At 39.0% G+C, this 22,764-nt stretch overlaps 1 long non-coding RNA gene across 2 annotated transcripts; it reads right to left on the bottom strand.

Moving 5' to 3' along the window:
- Positions 1-17,541: 17,541 nt before the first annotated feature.
- On the bottom strand, positions 17,542-21,598 carry LOC112841945 (uncharacterized). 2 transcript variants are annotated; one of them, XR_003213444.1, is made up of 4 exons: positions 21,342-21,598; positions 18,913-19,002; positions 18,629-18,704; positions 17,542-18,544 (listed from the first exon to the last, which is right to left on the bottom strand). It is a non-coding gene; the product is annotated as an uncharacterized LOC112841945 (long non-coding RNA). The 2 variants fall into 2 exon arrangements; XR_003213443.1 differs by having other exon boundaries at positions 17,542-18,704.
- Between the last annotated feature and the right edge of the window lie 1,166 nt (positions 21,599-22,764).

Below are 22,764 nucleotides of genomic sequence, written 5' to 3'. Positions count from 1 at the left end.
TGACAGTGGAGTTCTGCCCTGACGAGCTAGCTCTTCTGTGTTGTGCCATCTGCTTAGCCAGAGGTTGAGTTCCCTGATGTATAAATCACAACAATCATCCTGGCAATTAATAGGATACACTGTATCATTCTGTTTCTGCCAGGGGACCCAATCCTTAGGGTGGACACATTTTTGGCTTAGTGTGTTTTGGGGTTTGAAATCCACAGAGATATGGTGTTTTGAGAATACTCGGATACTCCTGACACATAAGAGATCACTAAAAGTTTCAGTTTACAGTGATTGAAGCATTCTTGAGGTGCTTTAAATACATCTATAAATATCCTTAAAAACAAAACAAAACAAAACAGGGAGAGCTGCAAAATTGTGCTATTCAATACATCATTTTCAGTAATACAGTTATGGACCTTTTGCCTTTCTGTGCTACAAATGTGCTTCTGTTGGGAATAAAAGTGGCCTGAGAGAAAAAGTAAAATACTTTGTGCAAAACACAAGTTTCTTGGACAGTTTTAGGATTATTTTATGGTTTTACTGGTTTATTGCACTTTATAGAGTAACAGTAAGATTAGCATGAGAGTGTTTAAGACATGAGACATGAATCATGAGCTGCTGTCAGAGTCGTTCAGAGTTTTATAGTACTACAGGTTTCTAAGGATGCTGTGCCTCATGGGACAGTTTTATATCCTCATGAGACAGGCTTGTGCAAAACACTTCTCTTGATGCATTCATTTGGCATGAAACTGATGCTTAACCGTTACTCAGATTCTCTTTTTTCCTGCTTTAGTCTAAAGAGAAGTGAAGTACCTGGCAACTACTTGGAATGTATTCAGTGCATAATAAAATACATTTGGCCAATATTTGCATTTAGCAAACTCAAATGGTTTAAAAAAGTATAATATAATGTTTGATTGTAGCAGTTTTAGCAGCTCATTATACAGACTTAACATTATGGAATAGCGAAAGGAAGACATTTGCATTTGGTCTCAGGCTTAGCATGGTTTGAGCGCGTTGTTTTCCTTCCCCAATTTTTTCTTTTTTTCTTTCCTTCACTTAACACCTCCTTTGTAGTCAGCATCCATAAGTTTGTCATAAGCAGCTGTGAACTGCAGACCTCAATAGGGGATGCTGAACACAAAAATTAAGCTGAAAATCAGCCTTAAATATTGTTTGCTTCAAAGCAGTAAACAAAGCCAAAAGATATATATATACAGGGGCGATTCTAGGATCAGAGCTTTGGGGGTGCTGAGCACCCAGAGAGCTGCTCAGCCAGGCAAGATAAACTTTACTCGTCACAATGAGACTTCTTCCCTGTCTCTGTCAGTCCCTGCATCCTTAAATGTCTCCAGTTGTCCCAAGTTCTCTCTGACTCTCTCCTGGGTGCATTTAAACCCTGTTCCTCCCTGTCCTCATCGTCTGTTGTCTTCGTCTCCGTTATTAGTCATTACAATTTTACCATCTCTGTGCAAGTCTGCAAATTTCTTTCTTAAATCATATGATTCTCAAATTCAACAAGTCTCTCTGTGCCTGGGTCCTCGTCTCAAAACATGACATCACTGTTTTGTACACTTTAACACCATTTAATCCCCACATTTGAGAAAGAAAGGCAAAACACTTTTTTTTGAAAAGTCTGTAACAAAACCATCAAATCTGATAAAGGTTATTTAAATGCTGCAAAAGAAGAATGGATTGGAATTTAAAAAAAAATACATATCCTCACCTTAATTACTGTGGGAGAATAATGAATGATGCTGATAGTGAGTAAGAAGTAAACTGAGTGCATTTGGACAGAGATTCACTTTTAATGTGTGTGTATAATATAATACAGATACATAAAAAACACTCCCAAAACAGAATAAATTATTACAAATAAAAATCTTTACTGCAGATACTAATTTTACTAATTTAATAATACTAATTTTGTGTTGTAAGATTTATGAGTTTCATGCTTTCATAGTGGTACTTGGGAGAGCTTGACATTTTTATCAGGTGGTACACACTGTAAAAAGTTTGAGAAACACTGATAAGTGTATGTGTGCTTTTGGAAAACATTTAAAGCTGCTGTACAGAATCTTTGAAACAAGCTTAAAACATTTTTAGAATATAAACAGATCACTCTGCTTCTCTTTACAGCTCCTCACTCCACCAGGGCTGTTTGGCACTTTCTGATAGTGTACTGCGGCAGTCATACAGACAACTGGGCGGTCCAAAAGTTGGCCTACCTATTACTGGCTGAGGTTTTAGTAGAGTTGTGGCTGAACCACATAAAAATAGATCATTAATTTTAATCTCCTCAATCAATGATAATGTTATGTTGGAATGTTGTTAAAGAGGGTCAAAAATGTTTCAACCCAGTTTGTTTTGCAGCTTCTGTATAGCAGCATTTATATAGGGAGGACACAACTTCCAGACTGTATGAGTAAAATCAGGTTTTTCTCTTTGTCAGTGTAACAGTTTCTGTTTTGCCTGTCACTGTTCCCCGTCTGTTTTCTTACCTGCTTCTTCCTGACCTTGTACTTTCTCCTCACGTTCCCTCTTTCCTCTCTCCCTCTTTGGACTGACAATCATAATAAATAGATTGTATTCAATTAGATGAAAAATTACATTGATATGAAAAAATACTATTAAGATCACTAACAAAAAGTCCTCTCTCAGTCTACTTTCAACCAAAAGGCAAATAACCAAACCACGTGAACATCTAATAAAAGATATAAATATTGAAACACTGATCCAACATTTTCCTTTATTGATGGATGATTTGATTTTACACTTTTACCTGAATGTGGCTCCTTTTTTTGAAAAAAACTTCCTTATATCCATTATGAACCTGGCTGTCTCTCTGTACACACACACACACACACACACACACAACCGTAGTTTTAAGGTTAATGGGCATTCAGTCAGTTAGCTAGTTAGTATCCATTTGAAACAGGACAGTGGTAACAACAGCAGGCTACGGACAATTTTAAGTTTTAGATTTTAAATAGGCTGTATACATTTCAGTGGGAGCAACAGGACGGTCAGATGTCGCTGATTTTACTACAGAGCAGGAGGGGTTGTAGGGCAGCAAACATCGTAAGAAAACATGTTTCCAACACTGCAGGTTACCTGGGTGTAATGTTTTTCAGCTAAAAAGAAACATGTTATGACTCCTACCTAACTATATAAAGAATAACTGAAGGTTAAATGCAGCTAATATGTCCTGTTTTAATCCAGGCACTTCCACCTCTGCTCCGCTGCGTCTGCTGCTGCTCTGGCAGCAACGGAGCTAGAGCCAGAGTAAGAGAGAGCCGAGCTGGAACAAACCATTTTGGGAAGGGGGGGGGGGGGGGGGGGTGTTATCTATACTTTTGTTGTTAAAATGTTATGTCTCAACCAAGTACTGTATGGTTTTTATATTTTTAGCAGTGTGTCACAAAGACAGCAAATATTGTCCAAAAAAAGTAAGAAATCTTTGGGGGTGCTTTGATTCATTTTGGGGGTGCTGAAGCACCCCCAAAAATGGGCTAAAATCGCCCCTGCACCCAGGTAACCTGCAGTGTTGGAAACATGTTTTCTTACGATGTTTGCTGCCCTACAACCCCTCCTGCTCTGTAGTAAAATCAGCGACATCTGACCGTCCTGTTGCTCCCACTGAAATGTATACAGCCTATTTAAAATCTAAAACTTAAAATTGTCCGTAGCCTGCTGTTGTTACCACTGTCCTGTTTCAAATGGATACTAACTAGCTAACTGACTGAATGCCCATTAACCTTAAAACTACGGTTGTGTGTGTGTGTGTGTGTGTGTGTGTGTGTGTGTGTTTGTGTACAGAGAGACAGCCAGGTTCATAATGGATATAAGGAAGTTTTTTTCAAAAAAAGGAGCCACATTCAGGTAAAAGTGTAAAATCAAATCATCCATCAATAAAGGAAAATGTTGGATCAGTGTTTCAATATTTATATCTTTTATTAGATGTTCACGTGGTTTGGTTATTTGCCTTTTGGTTGAAAGTAGACTGAGAGAGGACTTTTTGTTAGTGATCTTAATAGTATTTTTTCATATCAATGTAATTTTTCATCTAATTGAATACAATCTATTTATTATGATTGTCAGTCCAAAGAGGGAGAGAGGAAAGAGGGAACGTGAGGAGAAAGTACAAGGTCAGGAAGAAGCAGGTAAGAAAACAGACAGGGAACAGTGACAGGCAAAACAGAAACTGTTACACTGACAAAGAGAAAAACCTGATTTTACTCATACAGTCTGGAAGTTGTGTCCTCCCTATATAAATGCTGCTATACAGAAGCTGCAAAACAAACTGGGTTGAAACATTTTTGACCCTCTTTAACAACATTCCAACATAACATTATCATTGATTGAGGAGATTAAAATTAATGATCTATTTTTATGTGGTTCAGCCACAACTCTACTAAAACCTCAGCCAGTAATAGGTAGGCCAACTTTTGGACCGCCCAGTTGTCTGTATGACTGCCGCAGTACACTATCAGAAAGTGCCAAACAGCCCTGGTGGAGTGAGGAGCTGTAAAGAGAAGCAGAGTGCTCTGTTTATATTCTAAAAATGTTTTAAGCTTGTTTCAAAGATTCTGTACAGCAGCTTTAAATGTTTTCCAAAAGCACACATACACTTATCAGTGTTTCTCAAACTTTTTACAGTGTGTACCACCTGATAAAAATGTCAAGCTCTCCCAAGTACCACTATGAAAGCATGAAACTCATAAATCTTACAACACAAAATTAGTATTATTAAATTAGTAAAATTAGTATCTGCAGTAAAGATTTTTATTTGTAATAATTTATTCTGTTTTGGGAGTGTTTTTTATGTATCTGTATTATATTATACACACACATTAAAAGTGAATCTCTGTCCAAATGCACTCAGTTTACTTCTTACTCACTATCAGCATCATTCATTATTCTCCCACAGTAATTAAGGTGAGGATATGTATTTTTTTTTAAATTCCAATCCATTCTTCTTTTGCAGCATTTAAATAACCTTTATCAGATTTGATGGTTTTGTTACAGACTTTTCAAAAAAAAGTGTTTTGCCTTTCTTTCTCAAATGTGGGGATTAAATGGTGTTAAAGTGTACAAAACAGTGATGTCATGTTTTGAGACGAGGACCCAGGCACAGAGAGACTTGTTGAATTTGAGAATCATATGATTTAAGAAAGAAATTTGCAGACTTGCACAGAGATGGTAAAATTGTAATGACTAATAACGGAGACGAAGACAACAGACGATGAGGACAGGGAGGAACAGGGTTTAAATGCACCCAGGAGAGAGTCAGAGAGAACTTGGGACAACTGGAGACATTTAAGGATGCAGGGACTGACAGAGACAGGGAAGAAGTCTCATTGTGACGAGTAAAGTTTATCTTGCCTGGCTGAGCAGCTCTCTGGGTGCTCAGCACCCCCAAAGCTCTGATCCTAGAATCGCCCCTGCCTGGGTGTAAGGTTTTTCAGCTAAAAAGAAACATGTTATGACTCCTACCTAACTATATAAAGAATAACTGAAGGTTAAATGCAGCTAATATGTCCTGTTTTAATCCAGGCACTTCCACCTCTGCTCCGCTGCGTCTGCTGCTGCTCTGGCAGCAACGGAGCTAGAGCCAGAGTAAGAGAGAGCCGAGCTGGAACAAACCATTTTGGGAGGGGGGGGGGGGGGGGGGGGGTGTTATCTATACTTTTGTTGTTAAAATGTTATGTCTCAACCAAGTACTGTATGGTTTTTATATTTTTAGCAGTGTGTCACAAAGACAGCAAATATTGTCCAAAAAAAGTAAGAAATCTTTGGGGGTGCTTTGATTCATTTTGGGGGTGCTGAAGCACCCCCAAAAATGGGCTAAAATCGCCCCTGTATATATATATATATATTCACATATATGCAATATTCAACAATCGTCAGTAATTGAATCGTTGGTGAACACAGAGCAAAAAGCCACACAGCAACAACAAAGTTTAGACAAAAACTGAGGGTTTAAATACACAAAGGCTGATTAGTGGAATGGGTAACAGGTGGGTAAACAACACAGGTACAACCAATCTAGGGAAACCAGATTAAGGAAGTAAAACTAAAAGCACGAGAGACTACCAAAATAAAACAGGAACATGAGAACAGCTAACATAAAACAGACTTAACAAGAAACACAAGGAAGCCAGGAACAGAGTCACACTCAAGTAATGCAATAAAAACAAAACTATACCCAGAAACTTGAGATTAAATACACTAAGGAAACAACACGAAGAAAATGTAAACATTAGTACCAATTATATTTATATTATATTACTATAGATAGATATAGATATATAAATATATATAAATATAATATAGATATATTTATATATCTATATTAATTATATATGGAGTGTTGCATACATTTCTGTTACAATGATCATTTTTAGACGCTTTTAAAATGTCATTAAGATTTTAATGAATCCACTGGTAATCATTAACCTAGTTAGCTACATAAACTTGGTGAATTTGTCAGTTGTTTATGTGTTTGACGGCATCTGGTGTTTAAAAATAAGATTAAATACATTTAATTCAACATAATTTCAACGAAACACTGACAAATGTTAATATCTGCTGAAACACCATTGAAGTCGTGTTGATTTTTAGTTGTAATGTCATTTCTGTTTCAATATTAACCCAAGGGTAAATTTCTGGTTTAACACTTGGGTTGTACTATTGTTTTGACCTGCAGAAGACTAATGGCAGGGTTAACAAGCAGATGTGAATGGATCAGGAGTTTACAGGAGGTCAGTATCACTTTCAAGTTGAAGTCATTGCTCCTAAGGTATATGTAGTTTCACACATAGATAGTGTCCCTCCAGATGGTTCACAAGTAAGAGCGAATGGTCAACAGCTTTAGTATTATTGGAGTTAAATGATGCAGCAAGATGTTATAGCTGCTCTCCATTTTTAAAGGTGTGTTACAAGTCAGAGATGTTCATTTTATGGAACATTTAGTTCTGTACAGTTGCTCTAACTGTACTAAGTGACCAGTGGATAGCTTGCATTTGCAGTATCACAGTATGCATAGTATTTAGGCATTTCTCAGATAGTCAAATGAAAAGTTAATAAAGAATTACAGTCTTGGACTAAAGTAAAATCTCTTTTTGGGCAAATGTGTAACTACAGTATCTAAATTTTTCTCATTCTTATGACATTTTAAATGAAAACGATGTGGCAAACACTAAAACATGCAGGTATGTGAGAGTCATCAAATAAACAAAAAGCTAAAGACATCAACATTTATTTAGTCTTATGTTAGCTAATATTAGCAACCATAACATTGTGACTTCACCAGACTGAGTGTCTGAGGAAGACAAAATGCAGTTCGTCTCTTATGTCACTGATACTTTAAAATGGAAGAAGTGGAATGTGTTTCTTCTTAAAAAAAAATGAGCACTTTAATATCTCAAAGAAACTTATATAAAATGTTTTGCAAACTGTTCATAGGCAGCGCATAGCTTTATGATGGGATTTCACAGGCATTCTTTTTATGCCATTCAATCACAAGCATTTTGTTGGACTGACAGCTGAATTCCCTTTTAATCTCATCCCAGCTTTCTATCTAGCAGGAAGGCAGGCACAGTTCTGAAATGTGTTTATTGGTTTCTTTAGCTGGCAACAAAGTTACACTTTCCTGTGTATTCTGTTGCTTTCCTCGAGTGGGATAGCACTGATGGGATAACATTTATGTAATCATAGCATGCAAAATGGAAAATACCAAACATGCATGAAGGTAAAATTGTGCATCCGTGAAAAGAATCTCCTGTAGTCTCAGGAAAATGTGCATCTTTAGCGTTTCAAAGGTTAGGCTTAGTTTTTATTGTTTTAAAATGAAACTAGAAAATTCATATAAGAACCCTTCTATGAGGAAAATTCTGTGGGAATGGTAGCAGTTGTCATTGTCTATACTAGAAAGAAAAGAAAGAAAAAGGCCCATTTACCTGGAAATAACTACAGTTAAGTCCTATCAGTGAATCCTGTTGCAGATCCAGTGGTTTGCCTGCAACTGGCCCTCAGATGGACCATCTGTCCACACAGACATACAGGTGGCCAGATGGTCTAACATATTTGCTGGCCCCTGGGCCCCACAGACAGAGACAAGAGGAAAATTGGAGGCTTTCCACATCTGCCTTCTGCAAAATAAAACATATAAACAGACTCTCTCTGTCACAGATGTGCACACAGAAGCGAGAACATAGAATGAAATGCGACTCTTTGACCACAAAGAGGTATCATCAAAAACAAATGCTTGAAAAGAAGTGTCTTCAGAAAAACCACACAGTGTATGTGTGTTTCAACAAATAGTTGTGACTGTAGACTGAATGATACTGTGAGTTTAGTCTGCATGAATTGAAAGAAAATGGTATGTAAGTTATTAGCAGGTGATTACTCCCCGAAACTGCACTGAGTGCTTACTTTTCTCTGGACAAGTGTGCTGTAATCCAGCTCAAAGGTAATCTAACGATTTCTACTCAGCATCTGAAAACAATCCAGAGCTTACAGGAACTGTAGTTTTGTACATTTGGTCGGGACCATGGAAGAGAAAATGATACGTTGACTACACATAGACAAAATATGTCTAATGAAGGAAAGGAAAAAACCCCAACAAAATTTAAATAAATAACAGGTGGCATTATGTTAATGAATCTTGAGGCAAATGACTAATAATTCTGTACTGCTGTTTAACCCAGTTCCAACAGAGGGCCTTCACTTATGTGTGCTATGACTGTCCCATTATTTATTATTAATGGATTCATGTATAAGATAATGTGTTAAATAAATAGCAAATATGAGCATCTACTACCTTAATTCTTCAACACATCCTAAATTCTCAGCCAAGCTTTCGTATAATTTTTTTAAAAATAGGTCTTTTTGAATAGTTCTCCAGGCTTCTTGAAGGATATTCAAAGCTCTTCTTTGGATTTTGGCTGCCTTTCATTCTGTTCTCTGTCAAGATGATCCCACGCTGCTTCAAAGACGTTGAGATCCGGGTTCTGGGGAGGCCAATCCATGACTGATAGTGCTCCATTGGTATTGCAGATGGTACTCCAGATGGTATTGCACAGTAGATAAAAATGGTGCAAGACTCTTGCACAGCACTATATATTCAGAAAGAAACAACAAAAAAACAGTATGGTTTAGAAAATGACTTGTGAAATGTGAAGTATCAGCAAATGTATAATAATGTATATAGTGAAGTATAAAAGCAGTATTGCATTGAAACTGATTTCATATGTTAACCCATTTTCTAGAAATAAAAGTCCAGAGCAAGCACTTTGGCTTGGTTTTAAAGTAGTATTGAAAAAATCGCCCCCCAAAAAATAGATTGTCTGAAGATTGCACTTGCACTAGAAAACCAATTTAACAGAACAATTTCATGTCTCATATTGTTTTGTGCTTTTGACATAGGCTCACTGCCTTACATCCCTCTGCTCAAGCCGGCCTCCTCTCAGTCCTCTGGCCTTTGCTCGGTCTGCTTCACTTTCTTTTTAAAGCTCCTGAACTCCACTCTACTTATCTCCCAAGTCATTTTACTTTCAGTGATTTTGTAATCAGCTCCTCATCACGACTGTCTGCAGCTTACTTCTAATAGGTTTTCCTGTGGCTAATATCAGCTCCTTGTCTCTGTATGCTATTAGCCTCTTTAATGAAAGCGTGACCCCTATCTGTGGCCCTGCCTCAGTCTGCCTCTCAGCCCATCCAGAGCTTTAGATGTTGCAACAGTGAAGTGATGGAAAATGTCACTTCTTGTCCATATTCAATTTGATCTTAGCTATTATGGCTCTGTGGGGCTCAAACACAGCTAAGGCTACAGCTCGAGGCTGAAAGGGGAGTCTGTTGGTTCTTTGTGATATTTGTTCACATGATGGGATCATTGTGGAAGCTCAACATAGCATGCAGAACCCAGATTTTGATCTCAGCAGCTGTTTCTGCAGCCATGTTCTTGAAGTGGTTGTACAACAAAGACAGACAAAGGAAATATGAACAGCAGAGAAAGCGCTTCTCACAGTAAGACAGACACATAAGACATTCCAGCGTATTTTCTAAATGCTGATTTTCTAAATATTGTTTTAAAAATATATAATGATTTGGAGTGGCTAGCTGATCCTTTTTGCCCTGTTAAATAGCACTTGGCTGTGACACTATATAATGAGTTTTAATGTTGTATATATAATTTATAAATTTAAACCTGTTTGCTTTTGAGAAAAGTATGGGTTAAAGGTGCCTACATGCTATGTGATTTGGCAATTACAAACTATTCTATATGACATGGACATAATAAACTTGGCAGGACCAAAGTTTTGATGCATGAGGACTATATGATGGTATCCTATTGAATTAGTGCACAACATGGCATGATATTATTCTTCTGCCACAGGTTTACATGCCATGTCCTTCTTTGCTTTGCTGTCCAGCTTGTGTTGCACAATGCTGGAGGAAGGATACAGTTAATTCTTTCCTATTGGTCAGCTTTTCTTGGGGACAGTCCCACATTACACAGAATATAAAAAGCTTGGGGGGGGGTGTATGTAAATCGTACAGATGTTTATGCAAAATATCAAAGTCCATTAAATCACCTTTCTCTTGTTTGAACTTCAGCAGGTTCTCTCAACAATGCCTACATGCATTGAGATGCATGCAATGTGATTATTTGATGAGATATTTGTGTTCGCAAGCACTTGAAAAGATGTCCCTAATTGTGAGGGACCAAGCAGCCAAAGCATAGAGGACACAGGCAAAAAGTATCTTCAAAAAGGGTTTTCTTTATTTTAACCCTCAAAAAGTCCAAAATAAACAAAATTCAAAAACATACTTAGCATGCCCATAAAAGAGGTCAACTAAATATAACTCTATGAAAAATAATTTCTAGAAACTTAAACAAAACAAAGTGAGACACAACTTAACTCACAAACTGACCTAATTACAAAGACACATGAGGGTAGCTTTTATAATGATTTGGCCAAACCATTTATACACAATAGGGGGGAAAACAAAAAACACACATATTAACTAAGCACAGAATAACCTAACTAAACCTAAAACACCCCTGCTCCTGGTAAGCCCATGGTTGGTCCTGCTGAGCAGGCATTTTGTCCTCAGAGTCCTCAGCCACGCCTTTTGCCCAGACAGGAAACAGCCACCGCCCAAACCCAGGTAACTCAAAGAGAGAAACATAATTAATATAACAAAACATTTTAGAAAAACCACACAATGTTACTATGTGCGCGCCTCATAATACCAGTGTTAGGTTTAACAAAATGATTAATGAATTAACTTAATGAAGAAAACTGCAAAGCAAACTAATAAAGTGAAAAATGAACTGATTTACCCCTGTGTGGCTGATGCCATCACACTAATGAAGTGGATGAATGTGGTACGTTCAGTATAAATGTGGCTTATAGTGTAGAATGTTGTCAGTTGTTTCTTGGACTAGAACAGTAACTATACAAATGCAGTCAATATGAGGAGTGAGAAGAAAAATAGCAGAAACTCTGAATGAGGGAGAGGTACAGACAGAACAGTGTGTTATATTAAAGTACATTGATAGACAGCATGTTGGACCAGTTTTCTTTCCACCTTACTCATAGTAATAACTGTGATAAGTGTGATATATCAGTAAACAACGACAAAAAAGCCAATACATTGCCAGCTGAGTATCTTTAAGAATCTAATTTTATTCATAAAACACCATTTCGCAACAACAATTTGTTTCAGGGTACCTGTTGTTATAAGGTAACCATCGCCTGTGAGCAGGATTTGCTGACAGTGAGGAAGAAGAACTCCCTTTGAACAGGAAGAGACCTCATGCAGAATAAGCAAAACACAGACTAACCAAACAAAAACAAAGGTTAATGCCAGGCACTTATAAAAATAGCAAACTAGCTATTAATCAAATTATAGGTTTAAATATCCACAAGCTAACAGGCTGAAATACACAAAGTGTAAGCCCTGACTGTGGTGGCTGTACAAATCTACCAAGAGGCAGCATAGCTATATGAGCAGGACCTTGGCAACTGTTAAAGGGAGTAAGATATGTCTGGGAGCTGCTAACAACAGCAGCTGAGCTATGTTAGGTTGTGTCAAGGGGACAGGTTTGCAGTATGTTAAACGATCTCAACAGAAAGAATGAAGGACAACCTGTTAGCTGCCGCATGCGCTGCTAAAGAGCAAGCTAAACTTTGTGAGGTTGTGATGCTTCCTTTTCTAAGGCTGGCAGTTTGTGTGATGTTACATAAATGCTGTGTAGGCAGGAGAAGGTGAGAGAGCTTTTGTCGGTGTCAGATTCAAGAGTGTGAAGCTGCGACTGCTTCCTAGAATCTTTGCAGACCCAAAATCAAAAACTGTGTAAGTTTGTCTTTTTTGCTGAAATCTCCATAAGAGACCTATGGTCACATTCCCATCTGAGCCGTTTGCATTGAAATTGCACTGCTGTTAAATCAAAGAAAGAACAAGAAATATGTGATATCTGCACGAAGCTCTTAAGGCACATTTGACCACTTCCTTGGAACCAGTAAGGTTTTATCCGAGTCAGGAAATTTTGCACATGTGATAACACAAAGGCAGATTTTCTGCATATACACGAGTGCCCTGTTACTACCAGTGTTGGGACTAACGCGTTATTAAGTAACGCGTTACAGTAACTACGTTATTATTGTGGTAACGAGCACGGTAACTAGTTATTATGCCAAAACCAGGAACGCGTTACTCGTTACTGGGATTTAGATAGGCTCGTTACTCGTTACTTCGTGTGGTGGATATCGCGGAGCTTCCACAGATTCAATAACATTAGCAAGTGGTGGAAGCCAGCAGGTGGATGAAGGAAAAGGGAGGCAAGAGGAGAGTAGTGATGCGCGAATCATGAACGAATCGTTCAATACTCGAGAATCACTTTACTGACTCGTGAATCATGATTCACAAGCCCAACTGACTCACTGACTCATCCCTGTTGCTGTTAGCAGCAACATATCTAGCTTATAATTAAAATTGTGGAGAAAAACACAACATCCAGTATCTTAACAAAAACATTTCTGCTCTGAACTGGAAGAAAAAACCCTGAGTAGAAGCTCACATCAAGACAATAGCTCCTCGGTTCACAGTAGCATCGCTCTGCTAACATGCTAACAGCACATTTGAGCTACTCACCCCCTCCTTTCCTGTGCTGAATCGTAGGGTAAGCAAATCACTCAGGACTCGCTCACCCCCTCCCTCCTGTGCTGAATCATAGAGCCAGCGAATCACTCAGGACTCACTAACCCCCTCCCTCCTGTGCTGAATCGTAGAGTGAACGAATCACTCACTGACTCACTCACCCCCTCCCTCCTGTGCTGAATCGTAAGCGTAAGGGAATCACTCAGGACTCACTAACCCCCTCCCTCCTGTGCTGAATCATAGAGCCAGCGAATCACTCAGGACTCGCTAACCCCCTCCCTCCTGTGCTGAATCATAGAGCGAACGAATCACTCACTCACTCACTCACCCCCTCCCTCCTGGCTCACAGCTTCTTCTTCTTCTTCTTGGTTGGCAACCAATGTTAAGGCGCATTACCGCCCCCTGGCTCACAGCTCAGTGGACATTTAGATGAGAAAATATATATTTGACACATTTAAGGAAAATACTAATAAAATAAAAATAAACAAAATAAATGTTCCCTTTAGAAATTTTTTTGCTCTATAAAATAGTTGTTTTCTTTTAGAATCACTCATCTTAGCAGTAGGCAGTAGGATATACATGAAAAGAGAAAAGAAATTAAGTTTGAGTGAAAATGTACATTTTTTGCACTCTCTGGTCAACTGACTCAGTGAATCAAATGACTCAAAAAACCCGATTCACTTTGGTGAGTGACTCATTAAAACTCGATTCAGTAAAAAGAATCAAATTTACCATCACTAGAGGAGAGACCCGAAGCGGCCGCCGGTCCGCGTGTCAGGTGAACTGAACTTCAGGTAAGAAGTTATGACCTGCAGTCTATCGGAGTCAGATATAAACCAAGTTTAGGTGGAGTTTATTTTCGTTATGCTGATTTTTTCGTACTGCGTGCTAGCTAGCATGACGGAGTTTCTATACAGCTGTGTGGGTGCTATGTTACTGATGTTGAACTTTATTTTGTTCATACGGTTCATTATTAGAGTTGCCAACCGTCCCCTAAAAACAGAATCGTCTGGTATTCAGAGAAAATATTACGCGTTTCGTACTGAGGTGAAAAGGAACACAGTTTGTCCCGGACTTCAGCTACAATGAAAAAGACACAAAGCTGAAGCTGCACAGCTGCCTCTTCTTCTCTCATTCTCTCCTCCTCTCCCGTTTCTACTTCAATCACGAAACTGATCAGTGATCAGCTGATCGGCTTTTCTCTCTTGTTTGTTTATCGCCCACTTTGCGCCAGAAAGAGGAAACCAGCGGATGTCGCGTTAAACAACAGCAGCACGTTTAAGCTTGATCAGCTGTTGTTAGAATTTATTTAATATTAATTTCTAGTATCAGCTGATGTTTGCTGGAGCCACAGCTGTAAAGCTGCTGGTCATGATATCGGTTTGGTTATCTGGTGAGAGGGAAACATGCAGATGAAACCAGGAGATGTTCTTACTGAATCATCAGAGCTGAACAGCTGATGGAGAAACAGGTTTACCTTTTAGGTGACATGGATGAGTTGAAGGGAAGTTATGAACTGTTTCTGAGAGACAAATAACACCAGGATCCTTTTCTAAGTAGCTGACAGCTGGTAACTGTGCAGGGGCGGATCTAGCAAAGTGTTGCCAGGGGGGCAGGTAGGGCATTAACAGGGAAAGTGGGGCACAAGGAAATACCTTTCTTTCTTATTCTCATTTAAAATGTCTCGCTTTTAAAAAAATAATTATCTGAGTCTTACAACAAACAATTGATAGATTGATACATATATACCATCAGAACAGTGTACATCACTGTCACAACAGTGTTTATTTTCATTCAAAGGCTTTATGATTTTTCCTATAATGGTGGGCCGGTCTCTAGTCAAAATCCCAGTCCAGCTCTGTATGCAGCTCATCTGCAGTCTGGTGTTACCTACATCTTCCTATTCAGAAGGCAGAATTTCCAAGTTCTGAGTACAATCAAAAGCACCACGACTGCAGTTTTTGTGTTGGATGTAAAAAGCAGGCTAGAATCATGGCGGCGGTCAACGACGGTCCAGGCGTGGGATTTCTCTCGTGGAAATGTGCACATTATTTTTTCCTTTCTATTGGTAGGTGGCACAGTGCACTTGTGGCAAGTAAGCAAGCTAGAAGACTGGCAATCTGGCTGGGTATCCAGTTACAGAAGCAACACATTAACAAGAGAATTCTGAGTAAAACCAAAGTTACTTTCCCTAGTAACTAGTTACTTTGAAAGTAACGAGTAACTTGAAGTAACTGAGTTACTTTTTTAGAGAACTAGTAATGTAACTAAGTTACTAATTTAAAGTAACTTACCCAACACTGGTTACTACTGAAGAGTCTTTTTTCCTCCCTTTAACAAAGAGGAAACGCTGAGTGGGCTATTGACATGAGAACAAACATGTTGGTTAGATTTTCATTCAGGTGGATCTTTGAATAATTGAACATACCTGCTTCAGTTTGGCTCCGGGGGTAGCTAGAAGTGAAGGATATGTAACTCATTTCGTTACTGGTAATAAAACTGACAAGCCAGATGATGCTGTAAAAGCACAGCACTGTCAACACAGCCTCGACTTTTGGGACTTTTCGTCTAAAAATGGGAGGCAGTGGTATTAATGTTGACAGTAAATCAAATATCAGGATAAAGGTATCGCTGTGAATATATTTTGAAGAACGCATTCCAAAAATAGATAGCAGGCAGTAAAAGTTGTTCCTGAAACTGTGCTCAGTTCAGGCTTGATGAAGTCTGTAAAGCCATTTATTTGCTTGAAACCTGTCCTCCCAGCTGCATCATTACTTCCTTGTTCCTTCAGAGATGGAGTCAGGGGGACTTCAATAATTAATGACAAACTGTTCCTCAAAGTGCTGCTCTGGAACTTGGGTTCCACCCACATGACTTTATTACCAAATGTGGCCTACCCGCCACTTAAAAGAGCCCCGCCAGCAGTGGTTATTCCAATAAATGTGTAGTCGAAACACGTTCCTGGGAATTACACCTCTTCAACACGTCGCTCCTGTGGGTCTCTCCAGGTTTAGGATTAGCCTTTATCCTTTGTTTTCCTGCTCCAAAGAAGATTTTGCTACATTGTACCAAGTTTTTTCCCCTGCAGACCATTACTGAGCAGAGTTTATTTATTGTGTGCACTCAGGGACCCCCAAAAACCTCAGGGGCTGAGGGAGCTGAGACATTATCCAATGGATTCATTTGTTTTTGCTGTTGTTAAAATAAATAAATAAATAAATATAACTTCCTCAGTGTTGTTTTGAACTTTCTAAAAGACAAAAACATGGAGGCTCTTAATAAAGCAATCTTTCAGTGTCAGAGCTCCTCTGACACCCTGCATCCTCTCTCTCCCGACTCTTCCTGATCAGTGTGTCACACAGCTTCAATCCAGTTCCAGTCACTGATCTCCAGAAGACTTAACAGTGCTTGCCATAGATTTAAACTCTTTAGATATGGTAAAGGTTTCTGAAAAGTATGTCTATGCATGCATCAGTGGTGCCAGTACATCGCACTCCCATTTGATGGACCTCATGCTTAATTAATCAATACAGCTGTCACAGGCTGGTATTTTTGTACTTCTGTCTGTTTTGCTCCATTTTATTTTAGAAAGCCACAGCGTTTGTGAGCACTGCCAAAATGTGTGTGACGTGCAGCTAAAGCTGAAGCTGCTGACATGCTTCTTTCAGAAAACTTCCTCAGTAGACAGCGATGGCACGACGGTCTAACACTGTTAGACATGTAAATGTCAACATCCTAGTGTTTGAACGACTCGTGATACTTTTACCTACACGTTTTCTGATTTATATGTTTGATGTCACAAGTTCTGTCATGACTAATGGAGAAAGCCTGATGGCAGATGGGCTTGTACTCATTCTCGCTTGGGCGTCTTAGTCATTGGTAATCACGCTCTCATTCCTGCCACCCTTTTTCTTTTTTTACTGTTCTTTTTTATTTAAACCCTCTCCTTTTCAACGTGCTACTATCTGGGGAAACCTAAGGAGGGTTTAGTCCCAGTGGAGCCTTACAATGAACTCTGTCTACTGATAGAGCTCTGCAATGGGAAAAATGACTGGACAGAATGCGGAGAGGTGATGTGGGAGAGAGTTTAACGATCTCTGTCTCGATGACTATGCCTGCTGTTACGTGTTCACTCGTCCTTGATGAGTTCAATCCATGTTTTATACCATTTGCATGTCCCCTAAACATTTTTTCTGCATGGTCTCATCATAAATTTCATACCTCTGACTGAATATGCTGGCTGTAAGCATTGCTACAATATGAGTAACTGTAATGTAAAAGAATAATATTTCTGAAATGTTAAATGTTGTGAGCGTTTCATGTGTGCAGCTCTGCTGTGGCTCTAGAAATGAATTCTAATGTATGTTGTTCCATGACCAGGAAATGCTTATTATTATAGAGCGAGCAATGTACTCGCTCTAAAGAACATCAGGCAGTTAAAACACTAATGTTAATATACCTGCATTCCAGAAATGTTGATGTGAAATGCATTTTATGGTTGACAAACATCTGAATTATTATTTTTTAACATAGCACTTTTTTTATTCAATATATTAACATTGAATCCTATACTTCAGTTTGTGTTGCATCAGATCACAACAAAAGCAACAGGACAGAAACGATAAAGAGTGACACCGACACAGCAGGTGGTCTTCATGTTAGTGTCCCCGAGAAACAAAAGTGAATTTGCTCTAACTCATCCCTTTATCTCACCACCCACGTCAAAATGCACACTTTCCTTCATCCTCCTCCAATCCTGCCTTTCATCTTTTCCACTTTCTCTTCCTCCTTCCCTGCTGATCCTCATATGGCGCACTAATAATCAGCTCAGTAAATCAATATCCGAACCAATAACCATTACCTCAAATTAGAACTGCTTGCTCTAGTGAAGGAAAGCAGCTGACACCTTTATAAAAGCACCCATCATTAGCGTCCATCGACCTGACCGAGCTAGCACAGAACCTGCGGGACGACTCGCACAGCATGAGGCAAAAACAACAGGAAGGAATAGAGAAAAGGGAAGACAGAGACTGACTGCTAGAGAAAGAAAACCCAAAGTTGTTTCCAGTAAATAAATCTCAGCCACAGATAAATTCACTCTGCCAGAATTTATCCTCCTTTAACAGATGGGATTTGGTTCACTGCTTCTGAGGCAGAATTACTCTGTGTGTGCTCGTTTTGAGGCAGAATGGGATTGGAGGATACATAAAATGGCAGCCTCCCTGTATCCCTCCTTCCATCTCTTTTCACTCCTCCTCGATCTGCTGGAAGCATCGATGTGGGTCACATGTAAATCAGTGCAGTGGGTCGAGCTGGTGTTACGGGATCCCCCAACTGAGACATCATACATCATCTCAGCTTGCTTATTGTAAGGCAGGCGCTCACACTGTTGGTTTATAGATCACTTATGTAAGCGAGGTGTTGGGGCGGTTTTTATTTATTTATTAATTTTGGGCTGGTGTTCACTCACTGGCCCACAGATGGCAGTGTGGGATAAACGATTTCAGCTGCCAGCGTTGGTCATCACTGTCCAGTCACCTGCTACCCTGACTCAGAAGAACAGGTAGATTCAGGTAAACATGCCAAACACACACACACACACACACACACACTATATCACTCTCACTGTGTGTGCTCTCTCACCAGGTGTGAATGATGAATCTTATAAAAAAAATACTACAGACAAATAGTTGAATTGAGTTGGTGGGGAATTAATGACAAAACAGTAACACCAGAACAAAAGGTCCACATCACCTTTAAAGCACATGCTCTTGTCACAACCTCCTATTCTGCTAGTGAGAACTGTGATTCTCACTCATGGGTTAAATAGGCCTGTAAACACCACTGAAAAATAAAGCATTTAATCATAACCACAAATGACAAAATGGCAATAAATAGCAAAAAGTTAGGGATTGCAACTATATTTTATTTCCCTAAACCCCAGTCATAGGACTGTAAAAATAGATTGATCAAATTAAATAAAAAAAAAACCAAAAACATAATTGGAATACATTATTAAGAGCATCAGCCTGGTGATTTTGGAGGTTAACTCTTAAGAGTAAATGGTAATGTTCATTAACAAACTGGTAACGACAAAGTTCAGCTGATCATCAGAAGATATTAAATTGATCCACAATCTCTGATTCATCAGCAAGATGATCGACTGAGGATTGTCCTGTAGGCTGCTAGAATGTCCACAACAAATTATATGAAATCTTGCTAGTAGATATTCAGATATGGTGGAACTAAATTATCACTAAAGCTTATTTCAACATATTTTAGTTTAAGCAATCTGAGAAGAAACTGCACTTTTGTACATCCTTCTGATTCTGTTGTTGGGTTACATGCACTTATGTCAATTAGATGTCTTTTTGGAGGCAGGTTGCTACTATTAGCTAGTCTACCGTTTCAGATTTGAATTAACATCCCTTCAAATTTTGGATTAATCTATCCTGCAACAAGCAACAAGAACTGGCTAAACTGCCTTGCAACCCCATTCAATGACTGTCCTCTAAGCCTTCAGCATAAGACATTGGTGTGCATCTTTCTGTCCTATGACTGCTTAGATCAAAAGTTTAAGATGTGTGATAAGTATGATATGAAATACATTGTAATGTGTACAGGTGATTCCTGCAGGTTACAGATTATGATACAGAACGGCTTTTGAACTATAATCTTATGTCTTGACTGTATGTTATGCGTTTTATAGCATTTTAGTGATTGCTGGTCATTTTCCTTTAAGGATATGCACTAGGCATGGTTTCGATGTTCTCTTCCTCCCTGGCCACACACCGCCTTTAATGATCCAGGCCCAAGTGTGCATCACTTTGTCTCAGCATCTGTCTCTCTTTCATGTTCTTTTGAAAAGCACTCTTGCAGAGCACAGGTTTAATGATTTTATGTATTCTTGGGCTTAATTGGGGAAGGAGAGACAAACACAAATTGGTTCATTTCTAAAAGCAGTTTTTATGGAGGCAGCTGTGGTTGAGGAAGCACTGAAGACCTATAGTAATCACACTATATGCGTACCTTGCCCAAGTACAACCGAAACAAGCCTAGGCCTGCATTTTTAAGCGGGCCACAGTTCGCAGCAATCACGTTATTCAAACTAACTGAACTCTGGGGATCAAATGCATCTGGGCACAGTACGAATCATGTGAGCACACCCCAACTGTTTGTCTTGATGATGTTGGAGACCGCTGGTGTTAGCAGTGACTGTCAGGCCCTAACTTTAAAGCATGCACCCTTGTCACAGCCACATCTTCAGTAAGGGAGATTTCTGACTCCAAGGGTTAAACAGGCTGCAAACACCACAGAAAAGTGAAGCAGCGGTTAGTACTGTTCCTCATGATAAGAATGCTCTCAGTTCAAACAGCATGCTTGTTAGGTTAAATGGTGATTCTAATCTAGTCACATCTGAGAAGGCAGTGGGGAATAGCTGTATATCCTGCTTCTCACCAACAGACTTCCACCAACTATGAACCTGAACGGCAGGTAAGTAGGAGACAAATATGATGTGGTTCAACTCATGGCTAAAGCTGTTGCTGATTCATTTGAACATTTAAATTTAAGTAGTCAGAAACTTGACTCGCTACTTATGTTACACACATGATTGTGACTTTTTTGGGAGTAGGCTGTATTTTCAATTTTTTCCCCTGATTTTCCACATTCTGCATACTCTCGTTTTACAGCCTGCCAGTAATGCGGTAAAAATGTGAATGACAGTGAGTTATACACTATGTGCCATAGTTATTTTAAAAGATTCAGTGAAAATAAAATCAAACATTGTTAACATGCACAATGCAAAACATTCACTATCAGGTAATGCACAGAGTAAATGTTATGGTGAGAAAACTTTATTCTCCCATTTCAGGATTCATTTTTCTTGCCGTTCTTTATAACAGTGATTTAATACCAAATTTCACACTTGATTATTTCTAAGGCAGGGGAAAATGTGATTTGTTAAATAAGCCACTTTAGAAACAAAATACTGCAAATGAGCTAATTTTAAGGTGCATTAGAGATGTAAGAAGATATCCTTTATAATATCCCAGTTTCCCTCCGATTAGGCTGTAGGCTCAGATAAATGTGATTTCACTTCTCCAAGGTGAAATAAAACTGATTTAAAAAGGATACATGATAAAGTATTGATAGCAGATCTTATTGTCGGTGCCCCAACGTACCATGTAATTCTTTGGCACCACTTTTCCGTCTGTATCAGGTTTTGATGAAATCAACGACTCCCAACAATTTGCACCTGCAGATAACACTGAACCGTATCAACGTGACAAAACCCATTAATTAGCATTTTCTGCAATTACTTGGAAACTTGCAAAGCAGACTTTACTTGGTCAAACATTGTAAATACAAGTGTTGACAAAGAAGACAGACAGAGACAGGCTCTGAGCTTTGGCAGGCAAGCTAAAGCAAAAGAACACACACAGGCTGACAGGGAGGACAGAAATAGATGGAGAAACTTTAATCTGGCAAAGGGGCGAGTGCTGGTTGGTAGGTATATATACTGGGCAGATGACTAAACAGGAGCAGCTGTGTAAAGAGGAGGCTGACCAGTATGAAAGTGGTATGACTCATTTTGCTGAAGCTTCAGGGCTGAAAGATATGGTTCCTTGAAACAGTGTTCAACAGGCTTTGGGGTAAATTTCCTCTTTGTGAAAAGCTTGTATAACAAAAGAGGGTGTTTAACACTCCACTGTTTCTGTTTAAATCAACACTTTCAGCACAGCCTAGGTGACAGAGAAACAAAGGACAACTGGTGGGCAGGTGCAGAATGGCAAAATCTGAAGTGATTGGATCCCACTGGGCACAGCTGTGTTACATTCAAGATCTGACATATCTGCCAGAGCTGATTGTCACCACTCAAGACACTGCAGATTATTGGCAACACATCTGTTAGAATCTGGTGGTTAAAATTCAACCATCCACACTCTGAGTCAAGTTTATTCTTGAATAAAAGCTGCAGATGAATGAGACAGGACGTCAGACACAGGAATGGCATAGAGCCTCCAGCCAATTTTCAAAACAAAAGACAGTGTTTCGACTCACGGCTCTGCTGCTGAAACTCTCCCAGAGTGATTTGAAGCCACGAGAAAGATGAAAGAAAATCTGAGATACAATGTCATCAAAAGCTAATGTCTTAAATGAATATATGATAAAAAATGCATGTCTGCTTTCTTCCTGAGAGTGAGATGTGAAGATCATTGCAAAAATGAGGACGTGACCTGCTTAGTGTAGTCTAAAAGTATATTCTCAGACAGATATTACTAGCTTAGCTGTGCCTAAGTACCCAATAACACAGGTGACCCACAACAAGCTGACCTGTTGTGGCGAGCTATTTTATCATGAGCAGTGGTGTAGCCAAAGCAAGGGCAACCTCAAGCTGACCAAACTAAATAAAAACTGCAAATTATTTCATTTAGGAAATAGGTTAAAACTGTGGTCAAAAGTAGAGTAGCAAAGCCAGGTCAACCAATATGCACTGACCTGTTTGCACAGACAGCAAATCTGCTTTTTCTTCCCATTTTCAAAGCATATACACCATCATTTATCCCCTTGTATCTCTTTCCTTCCTTTCAACAGTTTTTTCCT

The sequence above is a fragment of the Oreochromis niloticus genome, linkage group LG13 (genome assembly GCF_001858045.2).
Source record: "Oreochromis niloticus isolate F11D_XX linkage group LG13, O_niloticus_UMD_NMBU, whole genome shotgun sequence".
NCBI lineage: Eukaryota > Metazoa > Chordata > Actinopteri > Cichliformes > Cichlidae > Oreochromis > Oreochromis niloticus.
The sequence above is the reverse complement of the archived record's forward strand: the minus strand, read 5'-3'. Positions and strand labels throughout refer to the sequence as shown.